The sequence below is a fragment of the Prionailurus bengalensis genome, chromosome B2 (assembly GCF_016509475.1).
Source record: "Prionailurus bengalensis isolate Pbe53 chromosome B2, Fcat_Pben_1.1_paternal_pri, whole genome shotgun sequence".
NCBI classification, from domain to species: Eukaryota; Metazoa; Chordata; class Mammalia; order Carnivora; family Felidae; genus Prionailurus; species Prionailurus bengalensis.
The window spans coordinates 69,362,501-69,374,128 of NC_057349.1; the positions used below are offsets into that span (position 1 = coordinate 69,362,501).

The following is an 11,628-nucleotide window of genomic DNA, read 5'->3' on the forward strand; positions in this document are numbered from 1 at the left end:
GTTTTGGTCACTTTCTGTAACTCAGGAACAAAACTTTCCATGCATAAGAGAGAAACTCAGGCACAAAGAGAGTAAAAGACTTTCCCAAGGTCACCTGGAAATTCAGCATCTGGAGAAAAGCTAGGAATAGAACTGAATTACACAGTACATTCTTCACCTAGTTCTTCCCACACATTTCCTGCTACAGTAACTCACTTCATAAACGGTTTCTGATGCCCGGCTGTGCTGCCGCCACTGAGCCGACTTACACCAAATTCTGGAGCTTTGTCACAGCACAGGGAAGTACAAACCAAATTCATGCCGCTGATGAGATCATCCAACATGAAGCACAGATTTACCATAACAGAAGAATATGTGATTCATTTTAAGTCAACCAGAATGTGGGAGAATGCTGTTCTCTTCCTGGTAACCCCACCTGTGGACATGGAGATTGCCTGGAAGTCATTTCACTTCAGTTGACAGTTTTGGCTTTAAAATTAGAGTAGTTTTTCACTTCCCAGACTGATACTTTATATATCTGAAGCATTCTAGTCCCTGTCTGTAGCTATTTTGACTTTTCATTTAAATTATGAAATATTTCAACCTCACCTGAAGTTTTTTTAAATATATTGTCAAATTGGCTTCTATACAACACCCAGTGTTCATCCCAACAAGTCTCTTCTTCAATGCTCATCACCCACTTTCCCCTCTCCCTTACCCCCTATTACACTCAGTTTGTTCTCTGTATTTAAGAGGCTTGTATGGTTTGCCTCCCTCCCTCTGTTTGTAACTTTTTCCCCCTCCCCTCCCTCATGGTCTTCTGTTAAGTTCCTCAAGATCCACATATGAGTGAAACCATATGGTATCTGTCTTTCTCTGACTGACTTATTTCACTTAGCATAATACCTTCCAGTTCCATCCACATTGCTGCAAATGGCCAGATTTCATTCTTTCTCATTGCCAAGTAGTATTCCATTGTATATCACCTGAAGTTTTAATATCGTTTTGATCTGTGGGAAAGGTGACCTTTAGAAACCTCCATCATTAATCCTACCAAATTCTGATCTCAATTCCATCTCCACTCAACTCTTATGTTCTGGGTTAACTAGGCATTAAGCAGTATTATTTCTGTGTTGACTTCATCAGTGATTTTTTTTTTATCATTTCATGTAAGTTTCTTCAGAATTCTATTTTGATTCCCTGATTCCTTTGCATATGACTTCTTTGAATTTAATGTCCTTCTAACCATTATTTACCCAGAAAGTCAGTCAGTCTTTAAATTTCAACAGAGAAGGTCCTTCCTCTATAGATGCATTCCTGAACTTCCAGCCTCTGTATGCCCCTGGACTTTGCACAGCCCTTTATAACTGCACTTTCACATCATTTATTTATCTGTACCTTCCAAATGAGACAAGGATTCCTCTGAGGGAGAAGACTGTGATCCACTCAGCACATATCTAACAGGTTCTGATGAAGACAAAGTGTCCAATATGTAGTTTTGAATTAATAAATGAGTGAAACTTATTTAAAAAGTCGTTAATTTGGGGCGCCTGGGTGGCGCAGTCGGTTAAGCGTCCGACTTCAGCCAGGTCACGATCTCGCGGTCCGGGAGTTCGAGCCCCGCGTCAGGCTCTGGGCTGATGGCTCAGAGCCTGGAGCCTGTTTCCGATTCTGTGTCTCCCTCTCTCTCTGCCCCTCCCCCGTTCATGCTCTGTCTCTCTCTGTCCCAAAAATAAATAAACGTTGAAAAAAAAATGAAAAAAAAATAAAATAAAAAGTCGTTAATTGAGTATAACAAAGTTTTTGCTGAGCCTGATTTTGTAAAAAGTCTGAATTATAGGATATTTTATAAAACAGCAAGTATATTTAAGCGAATATTTCTATTAGCTTCAAATATAGTAAATATTTTTTGAAGTTTATTTATTTTGAGGGGGGAGGGACAGAGAGAGAGGGAGAAAGGATCCCAAGCAGACTCCACAGCACAGAGCCCAATGTGGGGCTTGAACTCACAAACCATGAGATCATGACCTGAGCTGAAGTTGGATGCTTAACCAACTGAATGACCCAGGTGTCCCTTAAATATAGTAAATATTATAAGATAAAACTAAGGCCACCTAATCAGCAATATGCAGGAAAATTTCTAACAAGTCACAATTCATATACATTACGAACTACCAGGTCAGTAATGCAAAAGTCATTTTATATAGAAAAAAGAAGTTGCTGATCCCTAACGGGAGATACATAGACATAGAATCCTTGATTTCCTGAGACATGTAGCTTTAAAATCTATTCATGTTAGGGGCGCCTGGGTGGCGCGGTCGGTTAAGCGTCCGACTTCAGCCAGGTCACGATCTCGCGGTCCGGGAGTTCGAGCCCCGCGTGGGGCTCTGGGCTGATGGCTCAGAGCCTGGAGCCTGTTTCAGATTCTGTGTCTCCCTCTCTCTCTGCCCCTCCCCCGTTCATGCTCTGTCTCTCTCTGTCCCAAAAATAAATAAACGTTGAAAAAAAATTAAAAAAAAAAATCTATTCATGTTACTTGCATTCCAAAACCTTAATGGTTGGTGAGCAAGCAACTATTTAAATTAAAATTTTTTTTAATGTTTATTCATTTTTGAGAGAGAGAGAGGGAGAGGCAGAGCGTGAGCAGGGGAGGGGCAAAGAGAGAGGGAGACACTGAATCTGAAGCAGACTACAGGCTCTGAGGTGTCAGCACAGAGCCTGATGCGAGGCTCAAATCCATGAACCCTGAGATCATGACCTGAGCTGAAGTTGGATGCTTAACCAACTGAGCCACCCAGGCGCCCCTAAATATTTTTATTCAAGAGGTGTTATAGATTTTCACAACAAGAATCATATTCATGAAAAAAAACTTCCATGTGAAGGGAATTTACTACAATTCTCTTTCACGATTCCATATGGTCTAGTGCTATGTTCTGTATGGTGAGGGCATTTCTAAATTGAAGGGAAAGCAAGAAGTTGTATATAAGCTCATTTGACCCCATAAAGGATTTAAAAAATGTTTAGTGTCAGCTGCAAATCTGTTTGAGATGCCCAGCTTTTTAGAGATTCAACTCTAGTAAGGGGTTAGAGAAAAAGAAAGAAAGAAAGAAAGAAAAGATAAAAGCAAAATGTGAAATAATCTATTGCCATCATTAATTTCAGACTGGCCAAGTCACTGACAAAGTTGCCCAAGTATTTGAAGAGTCTTAACGTGGCAAGCAAAATGATGCAGTTCTGAAAGACAGTGTCATCTCGTATGAATTTAATTTGCTTTTGGGGGAGTGCCTGTATATTGCTGTTCAGGGTCCTAGAAAAGAGTAAACATACCTAAACCTACATGGAAGAGATCATTCACCTCACCTAGGTAAGTAATTTACTTGATGGAATAGATTTTTCATCTTTACTAAACACACAATTTAGTTCCTGTGTCTTCTGTTTTGCATGTTTTCTTCAGTAGTTGGTTACCAGCACATGAAAAAATAAATTATATTCTATGTATTTATAATACATATTCAAAATAACCCACCAGAATACCCCTGAGCATATTTAAAAGAGAAAGATACAAAATCACATATAAACAGGGAGGAAGTACTAGATTTTTCATCCTTTTCATTTTACATAAGAAGTTTATGTAATATTTTTGAAATTATGTAACATCAGCTACCACCTAATCTGGTTTTCTTAGTATCTACTCTGCTTTGAGCATTTAGTATATTTTTGTAATTTTCTCTCTTTTCCTCATATTTACTGTGTCTTTATTACATGTATATTTTAACCTATAATTATGAGTTTGTATTACATGTATGCCTACAAGCTGTTGGCAATAGATGTTTTTTAATAAGTCAAAATAATAAATAAAATGTGTTCTTACTTTTGCTGACTCTTCTGATCTCATTTTCTGCAATCTCAACTTTTATTATTACTAATATTAATAATAACTGCTTTCTCCCTCACTCCAAGAAAGTAATAATAATGTGAATGTTGTATCATATTTTCAAAAATCCAGAAACATGGTTGAAATAAGTGAACAAGTCAAATGTAATCTTGATGAACAGTTCCTTCAAGTCTAAAATCTCTTTGGAAATAAGAATGAATTATATGTCAATGTAGAAGCAATTATTGTCCTTTTTTCTTTATCTTACAGAATTTTTGAATATAAACCCAAACTCTCTTTCTTTGCTGTTATGAAGACATGGATTTTATCTTCATGGACAAGGAATATGGCAATAACACACTATATATGTAACTCATTGCACATTATTAATCTCTGCTCAAATCTCACCCTTTTCCAAGTAATCTTTCCACTTTAAAATCTCATTATTCATTTGTATAACTCTAGCAATTCATTTATATAGCTATAGTAATAGCTTAACCTCTGTATGCTTATACACATATACTTACATCACTTTAGATTTCATTAGAATTTGGGACTAGGGTCATAAAGAGTCTTTTACACCTCTTATATCTTTCTTAACACAGCTCCTATGAATTTATTTTATGATTCCTTTTTTTAATGTTTATTTATTTTTGAAAGAGGGGAAGAGACAGAGTGCAAGCAGGAAGCAGGGGATGGGCAGAAAGAGAGGGAGACACTGAATCCAAAGCAGGCTCTGGGCTCTAAGCTGTCAGCACTAAGCCCGATGTGGGGCTTGAAATCATGAACCGTGAGATCATGACCTGAGCCAAAGTTGGAAGCTTAACCTACTGACCCACCCAGGCACCCCTAATTTCTTAATGTAGAACCATAGCTTTTTTCTAAATTATGAGAGCACTTTTATGACTTTAATTTTTTGGTTCTTCATCTACCTCACCTAGAAGGCAGAGACAGTGACTAATATTTTCTTAACAGTTAAGCAACTCCCTACCTCGGAGCTGATTAATCTGGGCTGCATATATGGAGATATTTATCTGACTGAATGAGAGAGTTTCCATAAACAGAACAGCCTCACCTTTGTTTTATCAAAAATACTGCCATTTGGGCAGAAGGGAGTGGTGAGCAAAGGAGTGACTAAAATAGTTGGCAACAAATATTGTCTGCTGCTGGCGGAGGAGGCCAAGGTTAAGTACTCAGGTGCCTTCAGCCAGACAAAAGCTGAAGGGGAGAGATGTGACAACTGAATCCCTCATGTCAGTTATTATTTTTGCAGCTACCCTCAAAACCATGAGTGTATAAATAACTCATATTTATCAAATCTATATTCTAAATCATATACAAAAATCAGTTTTTCTCTCCTCCCTCATAATTCAAATGCTCCTGCAATGTCAACCTTCATATGCATAAATATTATCTTAGTGAAGTTCCATAGCACAGTGAACTGTATTTAATAGTGCGTTTCCTGGGGTCACCTGGGTGGCTCAGTTGATTAAGCTTCTGACTCTTGTTTTGACTCAGGTCATGGCTCACGGTTCATGAGTTTGAGCCCTGTGTCGGGCTCTGTACTGATGGCACAGAGCCTACTTGGGATTCTCTCCCTCCCTCTCTCTCTGTCCCTTCCCCACTTGCTCGCTCACTCTCTCTCTCTCTCTCAAAATAAATAAATAAACATTTAAAAATTTTAAAAATAGTTTGTTTTCTATTAATTTCCATTTTATTTTTATTTATATATTTTGACAGACAGAGCACATGAGACCATGACCTGAGCCAAAACCAAGAGTCAGAAGCTTAACTGACTGAGCCATCCAGGTGCCCTGTTAATTTCCATTTTTAGCAAATGGTAACTCTTCATCAATTTTGTGAATGCTATAACCTAAAGTGTGTATATAAGAGAATACAGACTTGAAGAGAATTGATTTATGGCTCAGGAATGAGGAGGTCTCAGCAGCCAGCCAAATGTACAACGGATGGCAGTTTTGAGGCCTCACATGGCAAAGGAGATTGTCACAGGTCACTACGTAAAGTGGCCATACACAGACACACAGAACACTGGCATCTGAATATTTACCCTCTAGGCAAGATGAAGCTGAGGTATTTTCTCTGGAATATTTAAAGTACAGACGGTCATAGTAGAAATTGGCACAGGACTGAAAATAGGACTTAATTGACAGTCAGCCTTTAAGTTTGTCAAACACTCAGACTTCCTTGCCCATCTCACAGGCCAAATTCTAATAGCCAGGCAGGCCTTAAGCACTTAGCCAGAGTTTCCAACATTTCTCTTCAGAGGAACTTAATAGGAACAGAGAAAAGATCTCCACACCTCTGGCTGTATCTACCTAAATGGAATCTTGTTTGTCACAAGGCTTCACTCAGGTACCTGATCCCTTTCTTAATGTCTCACATTTAAACATAAGGAAAATTAAGAATAACCACTATTTGAGGAGAGTTTTTAACTAAAGAGAGAGCCTAAATAATAAAGGAACAAATGAAGTCATGGAGGGAAGTTGAGTGAGAAAGATATTCCTTCCACAAACAAGAACAAGTTGCTATGTGTATTAGTTTTCTATTGCTGTGTAATAAATTACCACAAACCTTCATTTTAAAACAACACAAGTTTATTATCTTACAGTATCTCTGCTCAGGCCCTTGCAAGGCAGCAGTCAGGTGTATTCCAGGTCAGGGTTCTCATTTGAAGCTCAAACTCCACTTCCGCTAACTGGTTGGTGAAAAGAATTCACTGCCTTGTGGTTTATAGGACAGAGATCCCTGATTTTTTTTTTTCCAGCCATAGGCCAGGAACTACTCTCATTTCCTGGAGAGCACCTGAAAGTTCTTTGCCAGGTGGCCTCCATAACCTGCTTACAACATGAATGTTACTTGCCTCTAGACCAGCAAGAATATAGCTCTCTGATTTCTTCTACCACTGACCAATGGGTTCTCTTTGAAGGACTCAACTGATTACCTCAAGCCTATCCACTACAAATTTTCCTTTTAATTAAGTCAAAGTCTACTGATCAATAACTTAATTACTTATTCAAAATCCTTTCTTTCATGACATGTGCTATAGTAAAGAAAACAATATACCATCATAATCATAGTTTCCTCCTTCATTCAAGAGGACTTAATTATTTCAAGTGTGTACATGAGAAGCCAAGAATTTTGGAAGCCATCTTAGAAATCTGCCCACCATACCTTGGAAAATAAAAATATCAGAAACCAAGAAATAACTATAACATAAAATATAATTGCTGAAAAAAATGCAACAGAAACATTGAAACACAATATTAAGGAAATAGAATATGTAGAAAGAGAGAAGGAAGAGAGAGAAAGAGAAAGAACATGGAAAACTATGAGCAGAAATTAAGAAAATTAGAAATATAATGTAAAAATTTAATATTCAACAAATTAGAGTTCTATAGAGAATAAATAAAATTCAAAGGAAGAGAGTATTAAAGAAAGAAACCAGGAGAATTTCTATGAAATACAAAACATTTATTTCTAATTTAAAACACCTACCAGCACCCAGGAAAAACAATAAAAACAGATCCATACTAGAGCACACATTGTAAGGTTTTAGTAGGAAATAGAAAACTCTAAAGTCTGGAGATTTAAAAGAAACAAGTCATGAACAAATTAACAAGACTGATATTTCTCACAAGGAGCACTAAATGTTAAATGGCATTGGAATGGGGTAGCTGGTTGGCTCAGTGGGTTAAGCATCTGACTTTGGTTCAGGTAATGATCTCATGGTTCAGGAGTTCTAGCCCCACATCCGGCTTTGTGCTGACAGCTCCGATCCTGGAGCCTGGAGCCTGGAGTCTGGTTCCGATTCTGTGTCTCCCTCTCTCTCTGCTTCACCCCCTCTTGCACTCCCTCTCTCTCTCTCTCTCTCAAAAATGAAGAAATGCTAAAAAGAAGTAATGAAAATAAATGACATTGGAGCAAGTTCTTTAATATTCTGAGGGAAAATGCTTTTCAAATGGAAACTCTACCCAGTCAAACCCTCATCACATGTGAGGATAGAAGAACACCAGACATTTTCATATGTGCCAAATTTCCACACATTTACCTCCCATGACACCTTTCTTTCTTGAAAAGTCCTGAAAAACATTCTTCAGCAAATTCATGAGTAAATCAAGAAGAGAAAGACGGGATTCAGGAAATGTAGGATCAAAGCAGGAAGACAGTAAAGAGAGGCCTCAATGTGACACCTTTGAAACTGCTGGAAACAATCCAGACTATGGGGAATGAATAGAGAGCTACAAAGGGAAAGGTATAAATTAAAAATATCGAGACAGCAAAGTGGGCATCTGGGAAGTAGGGCAATTACTGTACAAGAGAAAAACCTCCCAAGTGAGGGTTTGCCACATGGTGCCACATGGAGACTCTGGTGGAGTGGTATTTGCATAAACATTGATGAAAGCAAGGATCATTGGTTTAGTATCAGTGTTGGAAGGGATAAAGTTGAGAGAAATGAAGGAGTGGTGGGGACATTTAAAAAGCTAAATTTTCCTTTTTACTGTAGAAATTCGAACGGTATAATCTAAAAGTCACCAATCCAAAAAAATTATTCTTAAAAGAATATATTTTAGAAAAATATCAAAAGAAACTACTGAATTAAGATTTGCCCTCTACAAAAGGGCATAGGATGGGAACTGCTCTTTCCCATTATTAGCTTACTATTACTATTTGATTTGTTCTAGTAATGTGCTATTACATTTTTTAACTTCTTAACCATATAAAAACATCATCTGCAGTTGTTTGTTGGGTCATAATCGAGTTTCAGATTTTTTTAAGAAAAAAACAATATTGCAATGTTTTATTAAATAAACACAGAAAGCTAAGCTTTTAACATGTGTATAACTTTACCCTCCTGTAGCATTTACCCTCCCCAAAAACTAACAAATTGAAACTTCTTGATTTATTTTTCTGGTGATAATTATTGTCTTTAAGTATTTTGATTAACTGTATTAAATAATGCTTACTTTTGTAGCTTGGGTGGTACTAAAGCATTTTCACTTTTATGATGTTAGTTATCCTTCCAATAATCCTGTGATAAAAGCAGAGTACTCATTAAATATTCATAATAATTATTAATATTACATATTCATTCTATTTTATACATTAGGTTCATAGAGTTAAGTACATACTCAGAATCATGTCTTTTCTTGGAAACAATATTCTAACAGCATAGTGTATTGCTCATCACACCACACTGTTTCCTGTGTTTTAGGATATAATACTTGTTTTTACTTTGTAATTTCCTGACCCAGTCCCATTTTGATAATCATAGTATTTTGTTTACCTAAGTGACGTTTTTTATTTCAAATATACCACTATGCATATCCACCCAATGTCATTGTGAAAGGCAATTTCCTTGTTTTTGTATAATTGTAGATAGAAAATAGGCTTTTATTTTTTTTTAATTTTTTTTTAACGTTTATTTATTTTTGAGACAGAGAGAGACAGAGCATGAACGGGGGAGGGGCAGAGAGAGAGGGAGACAGAATCGGAAGCAGGCTCCAGGCTCTGAGCCATCAGCCCAGAGGCCCACGCGGGGCTCGAACTCACGGACTATGAGATAGTGACCCGGGCTGAAGTTGGACGCTTAACTGACTGAGCCACCCAGGCACCCCGAAAATAGGCTTTTAAATATACATATATGCTAACAATGCATTTACAATTTTACTTAAACTTTGTGCAAAAAAAGTGCATGAATCTATTATTTATTTATTTATTCTACAGAGATATACTGCATGCCTCTTAAAAGAAATGCAAACACCAAAAGGATCCACATATGAATATCAAGAAAATAGGAGGTGAGCATTAGCTAACTGGACATTCCTTCACTCTTTCCATGCTTCTTTTCAGAAAACAACCACACCTCTCATTCTGTCCTTAGGACATTACAAGAGACTTGTATTGAGACCTATTGGTTCTGCCTTTAGAGAACCACCAGATAATGAGATTTCTTTTGGAGTCATTTTATCTTTTCAAATGAACCCAGACATCAGTTAAGAAAGGAGGGAGATGAAAAGTATACTCCAGTTAGCAAAGAGAAAAGATGATGACTTCAGCAGAAAGGAAAAGTAGTTCACTCCTTCTCAGGCAAAATCAGTGAGGGTTTGGGATGGTCATAAAGGCATCCTAGCATCACACAGGCAACCAAACAGCAAGTACATAGTGATTCCAAGATGGATCCCAGAAGAACAATTCCATTTATCGCATGAGAACTTTAGGGAGCCAAAACACCACACAAGTCTGTACAGGAAGCTCCCCCACATCCTTAGGCCCTGTAAACTGCTTTTCAGATACAAAATACATATATATCCAAAATTTGGCACCATAGATCAAGTTGGCTTGCCAATTTCATAAAGAACAGATGAATTGATGTTGTTTTACTTTAATTAAATGTATTTAATATAACTCTGGCAATAATTCCTGTCCAGTGTCTCAGCTACTTCCAGTAGTGCCAAGGAAAAGGAGATATGCCAACACAGCCATATTCTATAAAGCTGGTTACTTAGAAAATAGTTACAAACAACAACAAAAAACTGCAATGACACAAATCCTATTGAGAAAACTTTGTTCATCTATCTGTTTAACAAACATTTATTGAATACTGCCAAATTGTCAAATAAAAGTGCCAAATACTGGGTTTTGGCATTTCATGCAATGTTGCAGCCAGGACTGGGAGTTGACACAGACACTTGAATTACTTTTAGCAGAAGAGAAATGGAGGAGCCATAGAACATTAAAGATGAGGAGGACCCGAGACCACAGAGAACTTGCCTGCTCTCCACACTATTTTACAAGAAGAGGTTGCTATGGCAACAGACTATGAACACTTTCTCAAAATCCCACGCTGTGGGAAGCAAGATCTGTTCCATCAAACTCACATGTCATCCTGTCCTGCCCATCCATGTCATCATGTCACATATCTCCAGCCCTCTGAGATAGTAGATGTCAGAGAAAAGGTATGCATGAAGCTTATTGGCTGAGAGATGAAAATGATAGAATAAAAGTATCCCTCTCCATGAAAGCTGTTAACCAAGGGACTGAGAAAGACCTCAATCCCAGCAATGCTATCACTGAGCAAGAAGAGAGACAGAGGTGGCCCTTCCATGATTCCGTGGGACAGATCATCTTCAAGGCTGTCCTGAACACCACCTGCAAGAAGTGTGGCTATAAAGACCACTTTGCAAAGGATTGGTTTGTGCAACAAGGAGGGACCAAACATTCTCTGATACCTGATGAGGAAGAGGAAAAGGAAGAGGCAAAGTCAGCAGAGTTTGAGGAGTGTGACCTCATGAGGAATTCTTCTAGAAAAATAAAGAAACTCCTTAGTTTCCTTCACTCAGTGAGACCTGTCCTCAGTTTGGAGAGTAACAGGGACTAACTCCTGTGGCTGCTGGAAAAGAAGAAAAAGAAACATAGACAAGAAGTCATCCGACTGACAGTTCAGACTCTGAGAGTGGTACAAGCAAGAGGGCAAGGCACACATCAAAAGCCAGCAAGGCAGTGAAGAAGAACAAGAAGAAGAAAGAGAAGCAGCAGCACAAGGTGTGAGAGTGGAAAGAGTAGAGGGAATGGTTGAGAGAAGAAGGAACAAGGAGCCTTGTTCCTTGAAGCCCTGGCTCCTGGAAAGACCCAATAGTGGTCACTCACCCCATTGACTTCTCTCCCATGGGAGATGGCTTCTCCTCTTGGAGCAAGTAGTTTGGGAGGTAGATGTCAAAAGCATCTGTCTGAATTTATCATTTATCATCTTAATT

The 11,628-nt window shown here is 38.0% G+C and overlaps 1 pseudogene; it reads left to right on the forward strand.

Annotated features, from left to right (window-relative positions):
• Positions 1-321: 321 nt before the first annotated feature.
• Positions 322-11,422, forward strand: LOC122490487 (annotated as a pseudogene).
• The last annotated feature ends 206 nt before the right edge of the window (positions 11,423-11,628 follow it).